Source organism: Talpa europaea, assembly GCF_964194135.1.
Source record: "Talpa europaea genome assembly, chromosome: 1".
NCBI classification, from domain to species: Eukaryota; Metazoa; Chordata; class Mammalia; order Eulipotyphla; family Talpidae; genus Talpa; species Talpa europaea.
In genome coordinates, this window is record NC_140073.1 from 34,498,900 (window position 1) to 34,502,096 (window position 3,197).

Sequence of the window (3,197 nt, forward strand, 5' to 3'; positions counted from 1 at the left end):
CTTAAACTCCTTTCTGAATGATACCAAAGTACCGGAAGAGGCAGAAGGAGAGTGCAAACATTGCACACTCCAACCTCTCTTCCCTGAGAGCAGCTTTGTAGGCGCCTTCAGTGTGTCAAATTGGCCCAAGATTCCTGGACAAAAGAACACACAAAGTTGTCACTAGGTTCTCAGAAACTGCGACTTTAAGTGAAACAACTTGGAAATAATTTTACCATAAGCTAATTAACATAAACAAGTTTAGTTCATATTTCCTGTCACAGAAACACCACCAAACTTCTACATAAAGATATTATCTGATATTAAACATTAAATTAATATCTGATATTAAACAATAATTTGTGGGCCTCCCTGGTGGCACAAGGGGTTAAGCACCACACTATGAAGCAATCTGCAGCCTCTGCTGCACGAGTTTGATCACTGGCCAGCCAGGGAGCTACCCTCATGTCACAGCAGACCTCTCCTTTCTTCCCCGCTGCTTCCCTCAGCAGTGTATTTCAGTCAGTCTGCCTGTTCTGTTCCCCACTCTGGTGAATCCTGTCACCCCTGCATCTCTGGCCTGTACCCCAGCTCTCGTATGCATAAATAAATCTTAAAAAAAAAACATAATAATTTGTATTCATTCATTCATTTTGAATCCGAGAGCAAGTTAGGGTAATTAGGCAGTTTTAGGGACATTGCTGGAGGGGACCTCTGACGAGTTTAGGAAGGCTTCAGAGGTAAGGGCAACAAGAGGAATGTAACTAATTCCACTGGGAATAAAAAAACATCCCAGGACCAAGGACAACATTGTTAACGCTGGCCTTGGTTTCCCTCAGGTGATAAAGGGAAGTGGAGTTTGGGGAAATGGAGAGTGGTTTAATTTATGGACAAATTAGGAGGGCAGCAGACTCATGTCTGGTAGACCACCATCCTCCCCTTTGTCAGAGTGCAGGGAAATTTATGCAAGGGGGAGATGGGATGGGGTCAGCACCAGTGGGCGCCAGCCTGTTTTACTTCAATAGCTGATGTTTAACTTTCTCTTCCCTAAAATGCAGAGGTGCTCATCTGGGAGACTGGGCCATAAAGATAAATATCAAACAAGGGGGAAGGTGCAACAAATGGGGAAAGACAAACCTGTTAGATAAGGAATGTGGAGATCCCCCGCTCAGTAGCAGATTAAGTGAGACAGCCGAGAACTAACCAATCACAAAGAGACTGGTGAAGCTTTAGAATAATGAGGGAAAGAAGGTCTATAGTCCCTGAGACACGACTCCACTTTGGCTTCCTTGCCCCTCCGTGGCCAGGTTTCATGGCCTGGAAGTCCCACTTTATTTCTGTTCCTTTTCTCCTCAAACTTTTTCTTTCTCTGAACAAACCTGCCTCTTCTAACTTGCTTGCCTGAGCGTCTGCGAACTTCCTGCTGCGCCTTCGTGAGACACCAACCCCGTGGGGGTCTAGTGGCCGGGACTCAGCGCTGCCCTGCAGCCTGGGATCCGTTCCTGGCTGGGAGACCAGGCCTGACAATTCCGATTATCAATTTGCTCGCAACTCGCATATTACAGTTTAGGGCCTCCGCGGCCAGAGGCTGTCTCCGCAGTTCAGGGCACAAAGCCGGAAGCCACCCTGGACAGGACACCCTGACAGGGCAGCGCGCACCACAGCCACTCACTAGAGCAGGACCCTGGAGAAACGCCTAACCCTAACCGAGCACATGTTGGGGAGGTGGGAGGGCACTGCTGGAGAACCCAGAGAAAACCCACGAGACATGAGAAGAATGTGCACAAACTATACAGCAGCCCCAGGACTGGGTTTGTTTGTTTTTTCCTTCTCATCAATCTTACAACAAAATGACATTATTTGAGGACCTGCTGTACGCATTTTTTAAAAGATTTATTTATTTATGCATATAAAAACTGGGATACAGGCCAGAGATGCAGGGGGTGAGAGGATTCACCAGAGACAGAGTGGGGAGCAGAACAGGCAGATTGACTGAAATACACTGCTGAGGGGAGCAGCGGGCTGCTGCGCCATGTGGGTTGATGCCTGTCCAACGGGGATCGAACTCGTGATAAGGAGGCTGCGGATTGCTTCATAGCACAGTGCTTAACCCCTTGCGCCACCAGGGAGGTCCCAGTAGGGCCTTTTTTCCAAGAAAGGCTGGCGTCTCCCTCAGTCTGCAATCCCCTCAGGGTGGTACCCGAGGTACCAAGCACTGACTCCTGTTATTCCAGCCATGGAATTATTAAGCAAGCCTCGGGCCTTCAGAGCCAGGCCATCAGGGGCTGCAGTTGCAAGATCTGGGTCACCAGACTCGGGTAAAAGCTCCCCTGAGGGGTTGCCGGAGCTCTGGAGCGGAGCGTGCAGAGCGGGAGCGCAAAGAGCGCAGCAGTGGAAACAAACTAAGAAAAGGAAAAGATGGCGCCCGCCGGCCTCAGCAAGGCGCGGGGAAGCGGAAGATGGCACCCACGAGCCCCCGTCCCCGGCGCGCATCCCGGCAGGCCCCGGCCCTCAGCCCAAGGCTTTAACAAGTGAGCCGCGGCGCTTGGCTCCCCTCGCCGGGGCTCCTTCCAGGCGGCTGCAGGCCGCGCCCTGGGGTGAGTCTGAGCACCGACCCTTCAAGGGCTGGTTCTCAGGTCGCGCGGCCCCTCGAGGCGGGGACGGGGCGGGACGGGGTGGGGGGTCGTGGATGGGGTGCTGGTATTGAAAGTTGGGGTGCTTAAAGGTGGGTACAAATCCTTCGCCCGTAAGGCGAGAAACTCTGGGTTTCGAGATCCCTCCCGTCGTGGGGAGGCAGCGTCCCAGGCTTCCCCGCCCCGGGGCGCGCGGCGCTGGTGTTTGTGAAGGAGCCGTGGGCGGCGGAGGCGAGTCCGGGGCTTCCTGCGCCGCCATCTTGGGCCCGCGCCTGGGCCCTCTGTGCGCGCGGGTGAGGCCGGGTGAGGCTGCAGGGAGTGGCTGGTCCAGAGCCGAGATGCTGGAACCCAGGAGTCCTGGAATGCAGCCTTGTTCTGTTGTTATAGAGCCCTGATATTGAACGGGTTCCTGGCTGTGGGTCCTCACCCGCGGGCTTAAAAGGACTTATGAATACTCCACTCCAGGCACACACAAAAGGTTAATAAAAGGTTTATTTACAAGGGAAAAGGAAAGAAGGAAAATGTACAACCCAGGGAGAAAATAGGGAAATAAAGTCTTTAATGCGTCCTACCCAATCCGCCGAC